The 23,042-nt window shown below is 40.9% G+C and overlaps 1 protein-coding gene across 8 annotated transcripts in view; it reads right to left on the reverse strand.

Moving 5' to 3' along the window:
• Positions 1–20,208, reverse strand: part of GNB1 (G protein subunit beta 1) — a 35,051-nt gene extending 14,843 nt beyond the window's left edge. For 5 of the 8 annotated variants that reach the window (XM_082295943.1, XM_082295942.1, XM_082295941.1 and 2 more), the window contains exons 1-2: positions 19,720–20,027; positions 1,509–1,560 (exon numbers count right to left, since the gene is read on the reverse strand). The gene's annotated coding sequence lies outside the window, so the exon portion shown is untranslated. Of the gene's footprint in view, positions 1–1,508; positions 1,561–2,981; positions 3,035–10,687; positions 10,793–19,719; positions 20,028–20,187 lie in introns of those variants that run through there. The other 3 variants (XM_082295937.1, XM_082295939.1, XM_082295938.1) reach the window with 3 other exon arrangements.
• Between the last annotated feature and the right edge of the window lie 2,834 nt (positions 20,209–23,042).

Consider the following 23,042-nt stretch of genomic DNA (forward strand, 5'->3'; position numbering starts at 1 on the left):
CACACCATTCCTACTAAGAAAAGGAAAGGAAAAAAAAAAAAAAAAAGGATGGAGTCTTCCACCCTCTCTCTGTCCTGTGAACAATCTCTGCAGATTAAAGAAAAAACCCCACATTTGAAATCACAGCTATCATTAAGTCAAATATTTTAAATTTCTATCCCTTGCTGGTCAAACTTTGTGTGCCACAAGGTATTTTTAGCAGACATTACTACCACCAAAGCCTAACATAAATCCCACCAAGCCATTGTGGATGCAGTCTGGTAACACAGAGGGTTTGAAGATAAATTGTTCATATTTTACTCAAGCACAGTAATTTTCTAAGGAGGTTTAGCAAATCTCTGTTCTCCCATGAACAGGCTGTCTGACATTTGTTCCCTCAACCTCTTTCCTGCCAATACACATCACTCCAGCCTGGCTGAAGAGCAAAACATTTGCAAAAACAGAGCCCAAACTTTACAGCCTTAACAACGAGCTCACAGTATGGCCACCAGACAGTCCCAGAGCAGGTCATCTGATTAAATGAAGCTGTGCTAATCTATCAGATACCACAAATCCTATTAACAACATGCACAGCAGCTTGGACATTTTCACAATGACAAAGGAATTATCCACAACTCACTGTTAGTTACAGTGAGCTGACATCACACTGGCTTTGAAAAGCTGAGGGTTCTTTTTGTTTTCAGGAGTAGAGATTGATTTCTTATTTCACTTCTATTCAGTGGGAAACACAATGAGATCAGAATTGCTTGTGGAACAAATCTGAGGTGTTCTCTCTCTCGTTTACATAAACTAAAGTAGGAAGAAAGAATTCAGGGTCCCTTTGGATCCAGAGGGAGATATGGGTAGAGAAATAAAGCCTGCTGCCTGCTTTTTGAAAAACAGGTAAATATCTAGTAATTGAAAATAACAGATTTAACTGAGCAAATACTTGGCCAATTAGCAATGTTCCTCCCAGACTACAGAGCTGCACAGAAATTCAAGTTAAAGTCTGGAAGGTAATGAAGATTTTACTGCTCCAAGAACAACAGCAATAATTACAATTACACAGAATATAAACTCGGAAACTTTTAGGTTCTGTTTAAATAAGACTGACACATTGAAAAGAACATTCTGACAAGAGCCACTTTGCTCAAAAGAAATTTGGCCTTCTTTTGTCAAACATGGTGGAGAAGTAATTTTTCATTCATGAGAGAATGACTATTCTCATCATTTTATTTATTACAGTTCCCTGCCCCACTGAGATGAAACAGTTTCATCTGTGGTCTCCCTCTGCTTTGCCAGTTCCCTCTCTGTCAGAAGGCAGGCACTAACATCTATTATTTAGCAGGTTTCCTGGCCATTTTAAAATCCTTCCTGTTGACACAAGAATACACATGCTGAAGCAGAAAACAGGTATTTTAGGCTGCACAGATTAACAGCCAGAAACATGAAGTTAACCACTTTTTAAAAATAGGATGTTTCTCAAGGACTGGGAAAAAAAAAAAAAATCATCTTTTTTCTCTACTTACATTTTCTCTCACTACAGTAGAAAGCCAACTTCTGCTGTCAAACATGTAAATTCTGGAAAAAAAAGACACCAAAACCACAATTAATGTAATTATCAGAAAGAGCACCAATTTCTCAACAAATCTAACAGAAATTAAACTACTATCAAAGTGCAGACTATTTCTGTTAGCTAACTTGAACAGCTGGCCTGCCTTCATGAAGGAAATGGGCACAGTTTTAGTAACAGTAACACAACCGAAAGACGGGGCTTCTGTCAAGGAGCTCATTCTGACATTCTTCTCCCAAGAAAACTCCTGCAATCTGAGGTCAGTTCTCCTGCCCTAGTGATAGAGAAGTCCATGCTATTAGAGAATTTAGGATTAGAATAAAATATAGTCTCACTCGTACAATTTTCACTGTACTACAAAGTGCCCCCCCCCCCCCCCCCCCCACCAGCATTTTCAACACACTGGAATTATTTCTGCTCGATCCTGTTCCTGAGGTACATTTGCCTTCTAAGCACAGTTAAATATCATGATATCTATTTTATCAGAAGAAGTTACATAAACCTCCTACTAACGAGCTCAAGTGAGAGCACACCGCTCTTCTTGAAGAGTTACAACTTTAAAGCACTAATGATATTAAAAAGTACAAAAAGAATTGACACATTAAATAACTCACACACTCACATTCTGGACTGCACTCTTTAACAAACTGGCTTTGCAGCAAGGGGAAAAATATAATGCATTTTGGAACAGTTTCTTCCCCTGGCAGCACAAAGCAATATTTTTGTTCACCCCAAGATCTGAAACACCAACAATCACTTCTACATCCCGAACATCTGGATCTAGCTCTGTCACACACCAAGATAAGGGCTGGGGGTGATGCCAGGGGACACCTGAGGGTTCAAAGCCGCTGCATCAGGACAGGGGAGATGATTCTGAGCACAAAGCAAGAAGGTACTGAAGCAAAATGACCTTACATCAGAAAGCCAGCCTAAAACTCCACACACTTTCAACTAAAATCTCACACATAATGCGTGTTTCTGATTTTACAGTTCACTACTAGCTGGAGAATTTACAAACCACTTCAGTGTCTGGTATGGAGGTTAAGCTACTTAGGATATGGATCATCCTCACCCAAGCTCATTTATAGATGAACAGTTTAATACTGTGATTATGAAACCATCACAGTGTAAGCAGTTTTGTTTGTTACTGCCAGAACACACTTTGGGACATAGAACAGTAACTCACACTTAAGAGGCCGAACTCCAACCCCTCAGACACAAATACGTGACATGACCATTTAAAGTTCTGAAAATACAGCAACTCCAGTCAACTTTCAGAAGTCTTGACAGGAAAAAAATTTGCCCCCACTCCAGAGATAATGAAATCTAATGAAATTCTGAAAGAATTACCTGAAATGTAAACAAGTAAATTTATGCTGGCACACTAACAGCACACAGAATACAGAATAGCAAAGGCCAAAGCACACACCATTATTGTCCTGTGCTGCACCCTCATTAATGCAGGAGAGGTGTTGCAGATTTCATATGCCTTCTGCAAAAAAGAAAAACAAAAACAAAACAAAAAAAAGCCACTTTAACCAGCCTGCAAGAAGAGGAAGGAAGCATAACAGCAAACTTTTCCACAGAAGTTGAGTTTGTTTTTCAAAGGGTTAAGTTTTCACTTGAGGATGCTGAAAGCACCCTGCGATGCTCACAGAACGCAGTCCTGGCAACGAAGATATTTTCAATTCTACCTTAAAAATGGAGCTCATTTAAGGACAAAAGTAGACAAGCTACTCATGAAAAAAAGATCTGCATTGCCACAAGCTTCCATTTTTAGCTAAAATGTAGCCTGGTAAAAGCAACATGAAAATTAGAGGCCAGTTCATTCTGTGCACCGCAGCACTGGCTCAGCAAAAGAGTTCTTGTAAGGAGCTCCACACACTGCCCTGACAGCCCTCCTGAGCCCAGAGCTGCAGGTCCTTGACACCAAAAACTGGGGTTTCAAAAACAGGAGAGAACAAAAAGTTCCACAGAACACTTGGAGCATGGTTCAAGTGGTTAAACCACCACACCGAAGCACCTGGAGGTGAGCCAGCCCCACACATGGTCGGTGTTCCCGGTGTCCCCACATGCCCACAGCCTCCTGCTCCAAGAGAGGAACCAGCACAGCCATTTGGACTAAAAAAAGAGTAAAGTAACTCCAAAAGTCAAAAGCTTCGTCATTTCTGGGTAAAGCTTCCCTATGACAAGTACTCACTGACTGCTGCCAGCCCAATATCCCTTTTTCTTTACAGATACTGAAATAGTTATTCTAAGCTGACAACCCAGCCTAAAAATTAATCTCGACTCCAGCATATTCCAGATACAAGTCTCCATATGAAGAAGACACTTCTGCAAAAGACACCACAACTTTTTTCATGAGGCTGGGGAAAGCAGGGAAGAAAAGGAAGAAAGAGGACTTGTAAGAGTACGGCAAGCATTTTGAATTATTTTATAGTAGGAAATCTGAACAACTCTCCAAAATGAAGCAACTTCCTAAACAGATTAAACACACTCACTGTACCCTCTCCAAAGCCATTACCCACATAAACACGTTTTTCTCTTGACCTACAGATTCAATGAGAGACTTAAACCCCAAATATTCTGGATATTAATTCCAGCCTTCTCAAGACTGCTTCACACACACATTGACTCGATGCCAAGGCTAGTATCTGAATTACTGCAAAGGCATTCTAGTCCTTAAAACACACCAGCAATTCATGCACAACCTGATGTGGGGCCAGGCATCAGACAACTGAGGATCTGGCTCAAACCCTGGGATGAGGTTTGCCCAGGCGTCCCAGCAGTTGTCCCTGCTGTAAGAACACAGAGAAGCTGAGAGATGTGTTCAGTGGGGGGTGTAATCAATGTGTGCAGTCTTCTGTACACATGTATTTTAGTAGCTTTATCAACACAGTTTAACCTGGATCTCAACCAACACTAGTAAAAACTGGTTTTCATGACCATTACACCACTTGAATCTTAAAAATGTCTTGCATAACACATCCTCCTGCGAGAGTGGCACATAGGGTTGTTTTATTCAAGGCACTCAACAGTAACTTCACTGGAGGGAAAAAAACCCCAAACGAACAACAAAAAACCTCAAACCATCCAAAAACCTACTAGCAAACCTCAGTATTACTATTAAGATAAACCAGCAATTTCAAGTGAAGTTACTTTGCTGCTCTGCACCCCTGTGAAGAGCACCCCTGAGCCAGCAGGGATGGCTGGAAGGAGGCAGGCAGTTCCTAATTTAGCCTGCAGATGCTCCTGTTCAGGTACCCAACATCATCACCACTGTAATATATCACTCACAAGGCAGAGATAATGTCTGTGCAACCAGCAATTGCAAGTTAGTTTATTAAAATCATTTCTTATAGTCTACATAGCTGATTATTATCACAGAACAGTATCTAGAAGCCCAAGTGATTACACCATCTTGCCGAATCACTGCCAACATCATGAAATGCCAATGTGCCACCAGACAACAGTAATTGTAAGTTTCAAATTTAAAGTTTCAAGATTATTCTGTACACAAAAAACTCCCAAATAAACCCTATCCTCGGTTTAATGACTCGATCCTAATTATCAACATTAAGAGCTCTAGCAGACAGCTGGCAGCTTGATGGATGTTTTGGGCATGTGCCCCTCCAAGAGTTAATTCCAGCTCACTTTCCCTGGGGAGTGCAGACCTGGAGTCCAGAAAGCCAAGTCTTTGCTGTCACCTCCTCCAAGGGCAGCTTTGAAGTACAACCTAGAGAAGTATAAAATAATAATTACAAATTCATAAATCTAAATACGCTGGAGTGAAAGGATACAACTCCTCCTTTATTTGAAGTCTCCTTTCTGGGAACCATCTGCCACGTCTGTAATTTCCAAGTACACAAACTCTGAAAAGCAAGCAATACCTTACTAACAGGTTTGCCAAAGAGTTCACCCTGGTAGGGACAACAGGAGATTGTACAACTCCTTCGAAAACTTCCTGAAAGCACTTGTGTCGTGCAAGGCCAGCACAGCTGAATGTTTCTGTGGGAGGTATTGGCTGCTTCTTGTGCTGAAGAATTGCCAAGTTCCCAGCTGAAGCAGTCGCTGTGCTCAGTAGACATTTTTCCATATATTAGTGGGAAGTACACACAAAACAAGCATCAGGTCGATCAGTGTTAATGCTCATCTTGCAGCAGCCACATTGGCTGGCTAGAGAGCTCACAAATTTCCATTTTCAATATAGTGTGCGAGCAAAATGATAATTACACAAGCTAAAAATAGCTGCAACTTAACAACCTGATTTCACAAATGCTCCACTATTACCTATAGCTCAATATGGAACAGGTCCCACTTCTAGGGTCACTGATGTTGAGAGTTTTAGAGATTTTGTGTGTTTTGTTTCAAGTAGAAGAACTCTAGAAGTGTTTTCCTCCTGAAGAAACTTGTGCACTTTTTCTGCTCTGCTCAATGGACCTACAAGAGTGCATCTGGAATAAAAAAAATTCTCCTTGCTGCACAGAACACAGGAAAATTGTTGGCTAAAGAATGAAGGTCAGTTCTAGGGTCCTTCCAAAGTTCTGGCCACATTCCTTCATCCTGTAACCTCATTCACACTAAACTGTACATACAACAGGAAAAAGCAGGCACAACAGACCTACACAGAACAGCCTCTAATCAGCCAACGTCGCCTTCCACCAAACCGCCTTCAGTGAAGCAGTGAGGCAATTCACAAGTGCCTCACTGCTTCAATCTGGCACTTCAGAATCCAAAACCCCCACAAAAGTAACAAACACCCCAGACCAAACCCATCCACCATAAACAGCTGCTACTATTCAGAAAAAGAAAAAAAATAAAATTGGGCTTTTATTTCAGAAAATTCAGGGAAGAAACAAAATATTATCAAATCTGGAAACCTTGAAAGACCTTGCAAAACCCAAATTCAGCAAGGCGCTTTCACATTCGAAGTCCCAAATTGGAGCTACTGTCTCAGAGGAACAGTGTGTTTTTGTCTCCTCCAAAACTGCTACAGAATATGAATAATTCACCATAAAAGTTAAACTTCAATGTTCAAATTCCTCAATATGCCAGAGGTTGTTACCACACAGTAACACAACACAACACCTACTGAAAGTCACCAAAATGCTAATCATGCATAATCCATCAGCTCTTGCTTGCATGCCTAGATTTTCCAAAGAGTCATCCCTCCCTCTGTTTAACAAGTACTTGAAAATAAACCTTTTGGATAGTTTACCACTTTCTCAAAATAGCAGCCTAACAAGCAGACAACAATGCTAAGATCATGGCAGGACACATGACTGCAATAAACACCTCTGATGTGAAGTGGTCCATGTCTCCTTGTGCCACCAACACTGCACAAACTCCAGCTGTCTTCATGGAAGACAGAATCCCATGTTGGCAAAACACTCACATTTCCTGATGCTAATCCCATGACCTACATTTAAAAAAAGAATCATACTGATGCAATATTTAAGCATAAAAATCTGGACTGTAACAGGTCACTTCATTAATCCTTTCTAAATGCATCTGGAAGCCATGTGCATTATTAAAAAAAAAATCATCTTAATATTCTAGGTACAGCAGAGAATTTCTGTAAAAAAGGGAAAGAACTGATATTACAAGTTTAACAGATGCCTAAAGCCAAATGCTTAAAATAACATTTTTTAAAAAGAAGGGTCTTAAGAGATCTTTGAAGTAGTTCACGAATATTAATAACTCTTGGTACTTTAGTGCCCGAGCCCAAAGATTTCCTAACTACATCTCTTCTTTTCTGTCTTCCTCTCAGAGGAATTCCCATTTAAGAGCATTTTTACACTTCCTCATAAGAAGCATGTATGGAAAGGTAACTTATTTTAAGAACAAAAATCACTGGTATTTAGTGTAAGTTTTCAACAAACTTGTATTTATTAAATCACAATAAGCCAATATTCTAGGTTTTATTCAAATCTGTCTCTATGCAGATAGTCATTCTGAACAGCAACACATTTATACATAACCTCATCAATTTTATCCAACTAGCCAGTGATGTTTTTGGCAGTCTTCCTTCCTGATCTTACAATTTAAAAAGAATGTAAAAAACACCCCAAAACAACCAGAGTAAGCACTAAACACTTAGGATCTGCTTGTGCATATATTTCGAGCTACATTTATCAAAAAAAAAGTCACTGAAAATTGTCACTTTCCTAAAGTAACCCCTTATCCAAACCCAAGCAATTTTGCTGTTCCATACTACTAGACATCTCCCTTCAGACTGACAAACAAAACACAGGCAGCACTGAAGGAGAATATATTACTATTAATTAACCAACAGAGAAATGACTAAGCATTTGTTACTAGATGCTTCCATCTGCAGAGCCTTACAGTAACAGAATTGTTGTTTCTTACTTCAACTGTCATTTTTCATTGCTTCTTTCAACCCTTTTATCATGAACCTCCAGTTTTTACTGATATTTTCACTTCATCTGCAAACCCACAAGAATCTGTGTCTACTTAAGCAGGGCAGAGCACACGCGCCACAGGAATATTGCAGTCTTGCTTTAATAATTAATAATTAAAGTAAGACTGCAATATTCCTGTGATATTACCAAGTAATGCCACCGTAATCAGGATATTATCTTTTCAGAAAATGTGTGATGTCTCATGTCTATCAGCTGAATCTATAGGTTTGGGGCAGCTCACAATCCAAGCTATACAGACAACATTTTCTCCTAGAAGCCAGAAATGGAAGCACACAGCTGTAGGTGCAGTTCACAGTGTCCCAGTGTGACAAATCAGTGACAGAATCATTACACAGCAAATGAAAACACTTTACACACCTAAATACATATAGTTGTTTCTTTTTAGTAGAAGTCAACATTTAAACCATGTTTATTCAGGTATCAAAACAAGTTTTTAATCCACAATTTAAAACATGCTCTTAGTAAATTGCAATCCTATTAAGAAATGTAATTCTTGAGAATTCCCATTAAGTATCCAAATACTGTCTTTTAAAAGTCACTTCTGGGTAAGCCAATTTTCAAGTAGCCTTCAGTTCATTTTCTGTGATTTAAAAATGCTCAGGAAGTCCTCACAAAGATTGATGTATTTCTCCATCAGGATGATGTTCTGCTCAAGCTCTCCCCAAATATTTCCCAGTAGGTGCTGAGAGGAGTCCAGCATGTGACTGGATCACACTGCACTGAATTCACAGGCAAATCAATGAATGGGGAGATGCAAAACCTGGCAGAGGCACCTCCTGTTACCAAAATCCTGAAGATTACAATGAAATCCATCAAGTGGATCAGCTGCCCTGTCAGGGATTAAAGTGTAACAGAACAAGTAGGTTCCAAAAGCCTGGATGGGATTTCTCTCAGCTCTGCTGGCTGACACATCTGTCTTGGAATGATGTTCACCTTGTTAAAAATCATGTTCAGATATTACCAACACAGTGACATCAGCAGGTACATTAAGATCTTCACTACAATATTTATTACATTAGAGGAGGAAATGGGCTATGTGATCACTTATTTACAAGACAAAAAAACCCAGAAACAAAAATAGCAGAATTGACATGAAAAATACTAATTAAAAAAAAAAAGAAATCAGTAACACTCTGTGCCTACATAAGCACAGAAAATCAGCAGAAATTCCCATTATTGTATTTTGTATTTCCATAAATTTTAGCTCCACTATTTTATCAACAGGAGCTGAATCACCCATTTCGTTCTACATATGCCAGCTAACAAAGAGTCAACTGACTCAAAGGAGAATCAGCTGCTTCCTGTCTACACCCTTTTAAAAAATACAACCAACTTCCAGAAAGCTACACTTAGCAACCCTACTTTTTACATCCTTAAAAGTAAAACCATTAAAAACCAAGGATGAATAACCAATCAAATTGGGGTATCTCTACTCTTGATCTAAGGGAGACATTTACACATCTAAAGTGATCTTTTATGGACAACTTTGCTTCTGAAAAGCATTTCCCTCTTCTGAGCATGCAGGCACAGGCTGAGAACCTCACATGCTGCCATGTCTCACTGCACCAAGGCCCTCAGAACACTAATGAGAAACACACTGTGTTTCCAGGAGCAGCAAGATAGTCCATATTCTATCAAATCTCAATTGTGCTTCCCCACACGGATCAAAAGTTCCACCCAAAATGCCTTTCACTGTCAGGATCAAACCCTGAGAGAGCGCTTCAGAAACAGGGATTTTTCTTTCTGCTCTGCCTTGGAACGACTCAGAGAAAGCAAGCAAGCTTTTACTGTATTAAGCTTTTATAAAGTAAAAATAATAAGAAGGAAAAATCCAATTGAAGCAACAAAAGTAACCCCCATCTTAGAGTCAGGCTGGACGCGAGTTGATAACTACCTTCTCACCACAGCTGCTGTCACATCTGCCCCAACAAAAATAGGGGAGTTAAGACATTGGAACAAACCATCTGCTCCTTTGTGCCTCTGCTACACAGACTGTACAAAGCCTCAGAGATCAGCTAAAAGCAAAATATTCATTCTTTACAACTGTGTAAAAGATCTTTATCCAAGCCCCAGCTAAAAAACAGAATACATTTAATTCACTGAAATAAGAATTCAGTGTTCAAACAGCACACTGATCTTCAGTAAGAGATTAACAGAACACTGTTAGAATAAGTTTAGCTACACCATGAAAAACAGCTGCTTTCCAGCACCAGTCTGAAGATAAGTAGTATTTCAATGGACTTTAAAATCAACAAAATATATTATATGCATATAGCAGATAAAAGATACTCAGTAGAGATTAAAATATGGCATGACTTCTCTAATCTTTTCACCCAAAATAGACTGAGCAATACTTTGTTCTCTAGCCCCAGAATCAACATACCCCATCTTTAATCAATGTGCAAGCAGCTCCATTAGTTTTGATAGCAATGATTTATGCCCTGAGTAGCTCATTGACTTCTCCCAATTGCTGTATTTTGATGTGTACTGTTTGTACAAAATAAGGTACGGAAGAACAAGAAAAGCAAGGCTGAGCCTGAAAAGTCGAGTAATGCAGGAGCCCTTGAATCCATCAGACTGAGAAGTGGTGTTTGGGAACAGACAAGGCAACAACGCTCAGTGCTGATATGAGAGTACAGCCCAGGGCCAGTATCACAGCAGAAAGCACAAAGGTACAGCAGGAAATACTCACTTTCACCCTTGGACATTCCTCTTCCCATAGGATCTGCATTAACCCTCTGAAAACTTCTGGCATTAATCTTTAAGTATCAGTTGCATTCCTGGAGATGGTATCCATCTTGTTAGGTGATCAAAATATAGAGGAATCCACGATAAATAGAAAAAAAATAAAGTAACACCAGGGAATTAACTGAGAAAGACAAAACTGAAAACATCAGAAGACAATCCCACCTATTCTATGGAAAAAAATACCTCCAAAGTGGTGCCAAACCAGCAGCCAAGAAAGTTGTTTGAGCCCTGGAGCTCCTGAGGTTCTGCCCTGATCCCAAGAGCCTCAGCACAGCCCCTCTGGATAAGCACCAGCACAGGGTGCTTGCTTGGAGCTGCTAAGTGCTCCCACCGGGTAACCGCTCTGCCCAGACCTTCCAGCCCCAGAGGCAAGATCTGCACAAGCTCCCTCCACCCTTCATCAGCTGTGGGTGTCTCAGTAGGATAAACCACAGCACTTCCTGAAGTGCTGAACTTCAGTACCTCCTGAAATGCTGAAATTTCATCTCCTGTCCATAGTTAGAAGAAAGGAAGAATCTAAGTCAAACCAATTTGACCTCACTGTCCAGAGTGTCTATGATATTTGAGTTTCCACACACAAAATCCCACCTCCCCAGCACCTCAGGCACCTATTGAAGACCCCACTACTTTGTCAAGATTTAAATTTGTTAAATGGTTCCTGTTCAGTCTTATTTTCTTTGAGTACTACACAGCATTTTCAGCAGGGAACTTGCACAGTAAGTTTTCAGGCGCTGGCCAGATAATATCTGACAGCTGCAGTGAAATCCAGGACTTGGTAACCTGCAGCACAATTAAACTGCCATCAGCATCAAGCAGCCCGTTCCTGATCTTTGTACAGACACCACCTTTGTTACACAGACAGCAGCCTATCTTCAGAGTTCTGCCACTTCACAGAGAACATGCAACAGGAATATCAAACATATGCTCCAACAAAGACAGCTCCTTAATTAGTACAGTATCAGCTTATTTCAAGCACCAAAGGTTTCAGCAGACTATCACATCTACTTTGTTTTTCTAGACAAACAGAGAAAATTACCACACCAACCTCCCAACACATTTGTTAGGCTATCTGAAAAACAACAAAAAAAACCCCAGAGTTTTGGGAACCAAAATGATAAAATGCAAGAGGACCATAAACAGATTTCTTCTCAGCATCTTGAAGCAGGCGTAGGCCTGCTCTGTTACATCATTTACTGGAAACAAAACATAGTAAGTTTTGTATCATGCAGCTATAAACTCGAGTATTTTAGATACTGAAACCTAAGTTTACTTTTTTATTTTGAGATTCAAGCATTGTTACATTCAAAACATACCTTGAACCATTCGGTGTTAGCCAAGATGTATCAGCTCAAATATTATTTAAATAAACACAACAGAACTTCACACATATGACTAAACCAGACTTTCTGCACTGGGTTTCACCACAAAGATCTTACTAGAAAATATCAGCATTGCACACATATCAAACTAAGAAGTAAGTTCAGGGATTTCTGATCAGTGCTGTCGACAGAGTGAACATTTCTGCCTGGCCTTACAAATTTCACTACTGATGATAACCAAGCATTAACTTTTAAGATCTCTGCATCAACAAAAAAAGGCACATTTATACCATCTTCTGTATGGTTTTAACCTTGGAGCTTTGACCCACCTCCTATCCCTCATTTGTTTTGGTAAATCCCTCAAATACCTACAAAAAACTCCAAACAGTTGGACTGAATACAAAGTGGTTTGTGTGATTCCAGAGATTCAACTTCTCCAATTCCAGGAAAAAGCCTTATTTCCCACAGATTACAGAAGGGCAGCAACACCCCGAGCTTGCAAGGCACATCTGGACAGATACAAACAGGACATGTGATCTCCAACAACATCTGTAAGCTCAACATCCTGCACAGTTGCCCTCAGGAAAAGAAATCTGGGAAAATATCCCATGTTAGCACAGATGTGCCAGTGAGAAAGTCCTTACAGTAAGGAACACCCCATTAATACTGGGCATGAGTATTTCTGTTTCCATGGAAGTTAAACTCCAATTTGAAGCACACAATTAAAAATTCTTCTGTCAGATCAGGGCTGAAAATTTCAACATTTCACAAAAATAAAACAAAACCCACTCAGCTTGTCACATAACTTCGTGGTTTTGCAAGTAATTTTAGATAACCTCTATTTATTGACAGATTTTAGTACATCCTGAAATGGCAGGATAAACACAAAGCACATGTGCCTGAGAAGACTTTTAAGATGGTTCCCTAAATCTAATCCAAGCCAGGCAAAAAAGCCAGAAATGCAGTAAGAAAATCGAGATGCATAGAATGAACAGCTCACCTGTAACAGTTACACAGAAACTCTTTTTCTTTAAGAAAGAAAATAACTGGCATCAGCTGCTGTAATTAAGGTTACTGTAACAGAAGACAAAACAAGGCAGGAAGACAAGGCATCACCTTCCTGTCAGCGAAGGCCAACACCCACAGCTGTCTTTTTCAAAGTCATACAGAAAGCCTTGAAATTTCTTATTTATTCCCTCATCCTCAACACGGTTTGATTTTGCAGTGAGGGTGAGCCAAATCAGCACTGATATCTGAACTGATAAAATATTCCCTAAACCTATTTTGATACACAGCATGCAGGAGTTTAGATGGAGTTGGATGGAGCTCTGAGTTTCCAGAGAGAAGTATTTTGGTTTTACTTTTTTTTTTTTTCCCTTTGCTGGGGGAAAAAAAGAAGAAGCTTAAAATAGTGACAAAAATCTATACATAGCTTTGAATATAGGACCACGTTACATAAAGCTACAAAAAATTATCTAATCTATCTAATTACAGATAATTAATATTTTCTTTTTTTGGGGAGTGCTGGCAGGCATTACTGCAGTTTTCAAGAAGACATCAAAAATATTCTCATCTGAAAAAAAACATGATAAACATAACTGGCATGAAATTGTAGGCAAACCTTCTTCTGATCAAGGTAGAAATGCATAGAAAAAATATTTAACTGTCCACAATTGAATTAATCCTTATAACATCTAGAATGTATTTCTCTTCTAAACACAGAACCTTTAGAAATTGCAGATGACAAGTTGATATTCTACCTCATCAAATGAATATACTTATTTTTAATGAAGCAGTTTCAGACAGACTACTTACAGAAATGAATTACATTTCACATTAAAATGGCAAGTAGATTTTTAACCAGCCTCTTTCCCTTCACTGTATTATCTGCTACTAATTTTTCCCTCATCAAGTTCTAAACACCACCTATGAAAAGAACTCCAAGATTTAGCCTATCTTTACCACCTTCAATTACAGAGCTACCTTACAGCTTGCCTCCTTTAAGCTCCCTCAGATCACCTTCCTCAGGTCTTCAGCCTCATTTTCACTTATCCATTATTAGGATTCCAAAATAAGACACAGCACAAGATGATCAAATTTTAACCCTTCAGTCCCACCAAATACAGAAATAACTGTAGGTCTTCCCTTCATGACAAAAATACCTTGTTTTCAACAATTCTTAATTACTGTGGAATATCTGACACAGGGAACATATTCATTAACCCCAATCCAGGTCCCCTAAACATCTGCAACACCTTCTGAAGTATTCCTATTTTAAACCTGCTGGAGTGATTTGTATTGGATTTTATCGAGACTTAAATCCAGCAATATCTCAACATTTGCTTTTTAACTGCTTTCTCAAGCCCTTATTCCTGTGTCCTGTCACACTCCCCTCCACCCCCAAATATCAATAACCAGGTCAACGTGTAACATCTGGATGTATCCTTATTTTCTGCCACTTTAGGCCAGTGCTGAAAATCCTGGAGAGAATTAAGAAGTTATTATTTCCAAGGCTCCTTACAAATTACACTTCCATAATGTCCCCAAAGAAGTATTTTTTTGGCTAACACATAAAAAAATTCCCATGTAGGCATCTAATTCCAGCACCCCCACTAAAACTGAGCGTAAGATATACATAGCAAGCAACACCACATCTTGGCTGCTTCCAGATGGCATCCATGAATATTGTCATTACTCCCTAGCTGGGTTCAAGACAGAAAATTCCTGCATTTCTAAGAATATACTGGGCAAGGCAAACATCACCCCCGTAACCAGTACACTCAAGCCCTCCAGACAGGCAGAAATATTCCATTATATTCCAAGAGACTAATAAATCACAACACATTCTGTACCTCTCTAATAAATGCAACGGACAAGTATTTAATACAAATGAATACTCTTACAAGAAGTTAATTGCGAAGAACTCATTTTAGAAGGTCAGCTGTTAAAGAAAGAGGCCAAGAAGACGTGATTTTTATGTTCATAAAATTATTTTTAAGTGTGCCTTTGTATTCCAAGGCTAACCATCTCCTTTCTCTCTACTCGGAAATCCTCTACTACTTTAATAAAAATGCAATATTCTGCCTCAAAACCTATCTTGGAGTGTCCATATTTTTGTACTAGGAAGCCTTCCACAGCAATTTACGTTGATTATTTTGGCATCTAAAGTAAAGGTACTGCTCATAGCCAGCTCAAAGCTTTTAAAAACCTCTTAATGTTCTGCTCAACTACCAGTTGGCTCAAGTATCTATGGATTCTGCATATATTTCTGTTTGGTGAAAAACAAATCCACACTCACAAAATCCCCAGCACACTGGACACCCTGTGAAGAAATAATAAATTGAGACACTATGTTAAATAGAAACATAGGGGCTTGGGGGTATTTTTGTTTTTTATCATGACCTTGGCTAATACTAGTTCCAACTTTATCAGTGGGGAGAAAAAAAACATTTTGAATGGAGTATGTATTCTTTTCATTTTCAGTCTGCACTTGAAGCAACCAAGAGACTCCCTTCAAAAAATGTCCACTTTATCTTCAGTCACATGCTTAAGAAACATTTCATTAATGCAAGCAAGCTGCTTTCAAGGTTATACTTCTTTTTTGCCACATAACCAGTGAAATCCTGTAAAAAAAAAAAAAAAAAAAGTCCCCATCTAAAATTCTGGCATGACCACAGGCATTAGAGACTCCAAAGACAACTCACCTAAGTGTAATTCAACCACTGGAATGCCCAATTTCCCATTTCAGCTTGCTCGTAACAAAGCAGAGCTAAATGCCATTCCTGAGATAATACACTGTGCCATATGGCTAAAACTGGATATTAAAATTGAGAATATCAATTACCAATCCACTAATGCTGAGAGGCAAAATCCATGGACGGTAAGAATTTAATCCAATTCAGTGCCTAGAACATGAGCTGAGCCCTATGTAGGGGAGACAAATCTACCACTGGTTTCACAGAATGCAAACAACTCCAATTTTTTATTGCAGTAACTATAAAACCAGCTGAACCTAACACTTGCTTAACATCCCTAACCACAGCTCCAGGCCTGGTAGGAATCTACAAAAACAACAAAAGTTTCAGATGAATTGGCATCTGGTTTCACAGGGATTGAGAAATCATAACTAAGTTACTATTTAAGAAGAAACAGTTTAGTTGTTTTCCACATGACCAAATCGAAGCCTCCAAAGCACCAGGAAGTTACACAGTGCAGCCAACATCTTGCTTAACTTCAGGAAAAGGCATCCTACAAACACAATATATACTTCTACGATAATTAAAGGGCCTTGAAATTGCATTAGTTGAAGGATTTTCTTATTCTAAGTAAACTCGTTTCATGGTTCAAGTTTTAAAATTTTTAATAGCTGTGGAGTGTTTTCTTCTGGGATGATATAAAGAATAATGCTACACAAAATTCTATACACTCCCTGATTATACAGAACTTCATTGATTACTTACACAAGAATTTTCATTAAGTCCAAATACAGCATCTCCAAATTTCCATGAGGGATGGAGGTGATTTAAAAAACTGTTCTGCTAAGATTTCCTGTGGAATTTTAATTTACCATGTTGTCAAAGATTTCATGCTAGGATGCCTGCTACATACTGACTTAGCAGCTGCAAGGACTCAACAAGGATAAATGTAATTTATCTTACCCAAAACAGAATCTCACTTCACTCTGCTCCTTTCTGATCCCATACTAAAAGGCCAAAGTAGTAGTAACAAAAAAATTGCACAAGTAATTTCAGGTTTAACAGGACATTAACATCAAATGGAACTAGCAGCTTATTGGACAGTATTCTTAATTTAAAAAAAATGTTCTTGAAACACCAAAGGAGTAAAATGCACTCAGCTAATTTCAGCTTTTTTTTAATTAAAAAAAACACCAGCACCACAAGCCTCAACTGAAAATCAGCTCTGCTGCTTCCCAGCTTCCTTCTGCATGAGCTACAGCTGGGTTACTACAATAAACTAACAAACAACTGATTATATATTAAGTCATAGATAAACATTACTAAAATGTTTGATATTATCAAAGGTTTGGAGGTCATTTGAATACAGGAGACATAACAAGCATTTCTTATTTTTCTTGCTGGGAAGTGTATTGTTTTAAGCCTAAGTCCAGTATATCAAATATTAACCAAGCTATTTTATTTAGGCTACCAAAGTAAAGGAGCTTGGCATTATAGTGAAATATCACAAAAGTTACAAATCAAAAGTCCATTTTTCTTAAAAGGTACTAAAAACACACATAAAAGGCTTTAAAAATTTGTAATGTCATTTTGAAACAGACTACTTCTCAGACACGGAGCTGCTTTAACATCCCCCAAGCCTTTCTTATTCCCACCCATTAAAAGAACAGTTATCTAGAGGATGGCAGTAATTCTGGGTCAGCAGCAGTCTTAAAAATTGTGAGTGTTCTGAAGCAGACAGGAGACTCTTCTGTGCCACAGAAAGACACCTGTCTGCACAGGCTCTGATCTGATGATTACCTGGCCAGCACAGACCCACGGCCCAGCAGTCTTTGTATACCTGTGCTCTACAATTAAAAACTGTTTTTTAGCAACAGGCTTAATAAAAGCCAGGAACATTTTGGTGGTGTTAAGCAGGCACTGGAAGGTAAAAACGAAAATTGTGTCACTCCTTTATTCAGTTAAGAGCCTATGTGAACATTTCAATAAAACTATTTACTCCTCCCACCTAGTTCCTATCTGGAGGAGCTCACAAAAATTAAGAAAAAAACCCCACAGATTTCTCGCAGCAATCTTCCAAATGTTCCTCCTACCCCCACCCCAGAACAGAAGAAAGCAAAGAGAACGAGAAAGTAAATCTAAAACACAATTACGAAATAAGATCTAGTTTGGCAAAGCTGGGGTGAGGAGGAGTTGAAAAATGAGAGCTGCCTTGCTGCAAACGCCATCTTGTTGCAGCTACTGGGCCCAGGCACAGAGAGATCCATTCATTCACAGCAAAAAGAAAATCAAACACACACCCTGGCTAATCTGCAGCCACCAAAACAACTACACTATTATCACCCCTTCTCCTTCTCCTCTCCTCAAGCACACAAGGGAGAGAAATAAACTCTGATCTACCACATTTAGGACGGATTTAGGTATTAACATATCATCTTCGTTTCCTCACACGTATTTCACATAGACATCGACAGCATTTTGTCTCGATTCACATCCTTGTGTCCAGATCAGCTTAAATATGGGATAAATCTCTCACGATTAGGTGCAGACATCCTACAGCAGCAAAATGTTTAATTTTTCAGTCTTAAATCACCTCTCCAAGTTGAGCCAACTATTCTCAAAAGCTGTTTCAATAATCACTTAAGCCCTACATTTACAGTCCTTTCCTCCTATTTCCTCCCGTGGAGACAATACATAATAACGTGGCAGTCGGCACATCCTAGAAAGGATGCCTGGTTTAAAACGAGTCCCAGCCATGACTTTGTTAGAGAATAATGAAATATCACATTCGTTAAAATTTCAGTTCATCTTCAGGAATGATAAATTGACATCTTACGACAACCTCTATATCATTCTGATTTTCTTCTGGACAAGATTTTTTTCTTAACAAAACGCCTCATCTCTTTCATATTTACATGCACGGCTTTACACATCTTCATTCCCTACAAAGCTGTTAAAAATCCTACACGTCCAATACCCCTTGTATGGATTTAAAAAAAAAATAATAAAAAAAAAAAAGCTGAAAGCCTTTCGATAAAAAGCTAGGAATTGAAGTAATATTTTAAACAGCATTTCCGAGGAGAAAACTCCATCTTTCTATTGTAGCAAACACCCTCCATGATCTTCGTTATCGCTGCTACGGGCACACAAAAATATGCAGCACCATAATACATGGGGGAACTAATATGCGGTTTGAATCCATCCTCGGTTCCGGTTTTAACGAGAACAAAACCTTCCCTACCCCTCCCTCGCCCAGCACACCCAGCATGAGCCCCATCTGCGAGCCCTTGGCTGGCTGGGGGTGCTGGAAGCAGCCTTACCCTGTTTGTCTCACCCCCGGCTCCTCTTAATCAGTTTTCCACCATTACAGCAGACACACCATTGCTTCTTTTTCCCCTTGAATCTCTCTCCAAATATTCCCTCTGCCGGCTGGATCGCTCGGGAAACTCGCCTTTTGTGGCTTAAGACAAGACCCCAAAACCGTCTAGCAGAGACCACTACAGCGTAATTACAATTAAAAATGGAACCCCGCAAGATCCGAGGTCTCCTCCCTTTTCGCCTGGAAGCCTTCGAGAGGGAATCAGTCCCACCCCCACCTTTTTCCCCTCCTCCTCCAGCTACAAACACACTTCTTTTTTAGGGGAAGCTGGAGCCCCGAGGAGGTGGGAAGCGCGGGGGAGGGGGGCTATTTCCAACCCCGCCATACCGAGGGTCGCCGAGAACGGGGGCGATGAGGAGGCGGCGGCCCGGGGGGCCCCCGGTGCGGCGGCGGAAGGGGAGGACAGGGGAGGAAAGGAGAGGGAAAGGAGAAGTGCGGCAGGAGGAAGCGCGGGGGAGGGGAAGGAGCGGGGCTGAGGGGGAGCCGAGGGAAGATGGCCCCGGGGTGGGGCCGGCCGGGGTTCGGCGGGCGGGAAACGCGTTCTGAAGGACCCCTGCCCTCCCCGCACCCCTCACACGGTTACCTGCCCTCCCGGCCGCTGCTCATGAACCGGGCCGGTCCGTCCGCCGCCCGCGGTCCTGCCCGCGTCCCGCCGGCCTGGGGAGGGAAGGGGGGCGGAGGAGGAGGAGGAGGCGGCGGAGGAGGAGCGGGGGAGCCGCCCGCGCTGCGCCCGGCGGGTCCCGGGGAAGGCGGCAGAGCCGAGCGGGAAGGAGGGATCCGCGGGGGAGGGGGTGTCGCTGGGTCTCGACTCCTCCTCAGCCCGCTCAGCTCCCCGCAGCCATCGGGCAGCGGCAGCCTGGGCGCGGCGAACCTCCCTCCTTCACCTCCTCCCTCCGCCCCGCCCGTGCTGCCCGCCCGGGAAACCCCGGCTCGGCTCCCGCCCCGCCCCGGCCCGCCGACCCGCGCGGTCCCGCCGCTCCCCGCCGACCCTCACCGGAGGCTCCACCGCCCCGCCCTGGCCCCGCACAGCCCCGGCCGCCGCGAGCCTCACCGGAGGCTCCGCCGCCTCCACCGGGCACCCGCCCAGCGCGGCCGGGAGGGAGGGCGGGCGGTGCGCGCTCCCGGGAGCCTCGCGGTGCGCGCTCTCGCGCGCGGGCAACGCCCTTCGGCCCCTTACGCTGGCGGCGGCCGCGCGCTTCCCTCCTCCCGCCCGCGCTCCCGCGCGCTCCCTCCCCTCAGCGAACAAAGGGCGAGGGCGGGCGGTGTACGGGGGGGGTCGCGGTCGCCTCGCCGGCCCTGCAGGCCAAAAACAAGTCTGAAAGAGCCGGATGGGAACAGAAAGACACGAAACTGAACCCACAAATGGTGTTTAAGCTCAGGGCTGGGAGAGGCAGAGCCCCCTCACCATGTCAAATGGGAGCGCTCCGGGCTGCGGAGTGTGAAAGGGCGGGAGAGAGGCCACAGGCCTTAAAATGCTGCTCACAAGAGGCTGGCAAGCAATAAATACCTTCATATCATCGTGTGAGGAGAGACTGCGGGAGCTGGGCCTGGTTAGTCTGGGAAGGGAAGGCTGAGGAGGGATCTCATTAATGAATAAAAATATCTCCCAGGGGTGACAGAGGATGGTGGCAGACTCGTCAGCGGTGCCCAGCGACAGGACGAGGAGAAATGACTGTAAACTAAAGCAGAAGTTCCGCCTCAACATGAGGAAGAGCTTTTTTCCATGAGGGTGGCAGGGAGCAGCTGCTCTGGGAGGGCGTGGAGTCTCCCTTTCTGGAGACATTCCAAACCCACCTCGACAAGTTCCTGCTTCATCTGCTCCCGGTGACCCTGCCTTGGCCAGGGTGATCTCCAGAGGGCCCTTCCAACCCTAAAAAAATCTGTGATTCTGTCATCTTTCCCTCAGGAACTTGACAAGTAGCAATTCTGTAGCTTAGAACTTCTATTTTCCCAGCTTTGCTTATAAAGATACTTACACAGCCAAAGTTTCCAGAGCGTTCTTTTCATATTCTCCTCACAGCATTCATCACTGCTCTGGAAGGGTTTGCATGAAAGAGAAAGTAGGGGGGGAAAAAAAAAAAAAAGAAGCATAAAAATTGCGATTTCTGTCTTGCAGGCGGGACCTCAGGCAAACCAGGCAGGAGAGATGTTACCAAAATGGAATCATTTCACACCAGAACTCGCATACTGAAACCCTAATTAATATTGAAAAGTAAGTAGAGATACAGTATTGCATCACTTTTCCTCCTGTCACTGGTCTAAATCTGTGGGTTTTTCCCAGTATATGTTTATACCTTGGTGAAAGGTGAGATTACTTGGTAACCAAAATAGGTTTATAGGAAAAAGTGAAACAACCCACAGCATTATAGCCAATTTTCAGTTCAAACCTATCCAGCTCGAATACACTGTAATAAAATAAACAAAACCCCCCACAAAGCACAACAAAAAACAACCAAAAAAAATGGTTAAAGAGGCCAATATTTTTTCTGCAAACTCTTCCCCCGGTAGATTCTTGCTTCCCTGGAATTTAAACCAAAGTGTTCCTTCTGTCATGCTTTCTGAAGGGAGGTGTGGTTACCTTTAATTAGAAAGAGAAAGAGCAGGTTTGCCAATTAAACTGTAGGAAAGTGGGTTGGCTATTATTCAGGTTGTCTGTTATGAAAAGCTATTAGATCCTGGTGTGGTTAAGCCTTTGCTTTATAATAATCAAATGTTTGTTTTTAAATAACCTTTATGATGCACTAAAGCTTCAATTCATCACCCTGAGATTTACAAATAACGAAATAAGAAATTTACTGAAATTAGAATAAATTATTCTTGAATTGCTGTCCCAAATTGCTAATATTCTTTCCAATAACCATGGGGAAATTTCTGTTCCACCCCTGAAATGTGGACAGGAATTATCCTATTAAAATCTCTGGAACCACATTGTATGCATGCGGGGATGTCAATGTTCTTGAGGCTAGAGATTCATCCAGCATCCCCATCTGGAAAATACTGATTAAATCTAAGTGCTTAAGGAACACCACAACTTTTACTAGATATTTGCAAAGTTGCCTACAGATTTCAAAAGCAGTTACACACAATAATTTAGTCATTAAATCTTAGGGAGATTTATAGAAGGCAAATTGCATGATTTTAAAAAATTATTTAAATATTATTTAGTTAGAGATTGCTTTTAGTCTTAGCAGAGATTAAAATATCCTTTTGGGAATATACCATTTGTGTGGAAAAGAATGACCATTTACCACATCAGGCAAAAAAAAGGTGCTCTCCATAATGGATTTAAAAAAAAAAAAAGAAGAAGAAGAAAAATCCTTGTTTTACAAAGAAAAATTACTTAATTTTACAAGATTTTGTGGAAATTTTTCAGCTAGCACTGGATCATACAGAAAAAAATCTGTGTAATGAACAAAAATAACGTTCTGAGATTGATAGCAAATAGTAAATCACATTTTGCTTCTTTGAGAAAATAGCTGCATTGAGATTTTGTTATTGGACTAGAACAATTGTAGTGTGAATTAATTATATCATAAATTACATAATTACAAGTGTTACCATTATGAACTAATGCATGCCTTTTTCCCATTGCACGTTCTTATCATACAGGTACTGCTTTTCTTCCTTATATTTCTCTTACATTCTTTTACCAATTCTACTAACTAAACATGCTTTGTTTGGGTTTTGTTTTTTTAATAAAATACACATTCAGATCTTATCTTCTCCTAGGAATCTCGAATTTTTTTCTTGCATTCTAATTTTTATGCATTCTCTGTCTCATGAGAGCTAAAGGGAATTTCTCTCCCCAGGTCTTGTGCTCTGCCACATCTTCAAATCCATGGAATTTGGGTAAGGAATCTGGATCAGTCAGGAGTGTTTATAGCACATTTACACACAGCTAATGCT

Source organism: Coloeus monedula (genome assembly GCF_965178545.1).
Source record: "Coloeus monedula genome assembly, chromosome: 22".
NCBI lineage: Eukaryota > Metazoa > Chordata > Aves > Passeriformes > Corvidae > Coloeus > Coloeus monedula.